Here is a 461-nt window from a genome sequence, read left to right on the forward strand (position 1 = left end):
TGGGTGAGGAGGAGGAGGAGGAGGGCGGGTGGTCCTGCCCCGGCCACCCCTTTGCTTACCTGCTCGGGCTGGTGGTAGGTGGGGACCGCGGGGGACAAGCGGGGACCTCGGGGGACAAGTGTGGGGCCAGTGGGGTGCAAAATAGGGCACCTCAGAGTGCCAACAGGGAATTGCTGGCCATAAGGAGAGGACTTTTGGGGTGAAAGCGGGGATTTTGGGGTGCAAGCAGGGGACTTTGGGGCACAAGGAGGAGTCTCAGGGTGCAAGGAGGGGACTGTGGGGTGCACCAGGAGTCCTGGGGTGCAAGGAGAGGACCCTGAGGTGCCAGCGGGGCATCAGCGGAGGAGCTCGGGGTGCGAGCGTGGGGATTTGGGGGTGCAGGAGGGGGAGCTCGGGATGGAAGCGAGAGGGCGGCGATGCCCCGCACGGCCCGGCCCGGCCGGCGGATGTCGGGTTTAAGG

This window comes from Corvus brachyrhynchos, unplaced genomic scaffold, assembly GCF_000691975.1.
Source record: "Corvus brachyrhynchos isolate BGI_N302 unplaced genomic scaffold, ASM69197v1 scaffold65, whole genome shotgun sequence".
NCBI lineage: Eukaryota > Metazoa > Chordata > Aves > Passeriformes > Corvidae > Corvus > Corvus brachyrhynchos.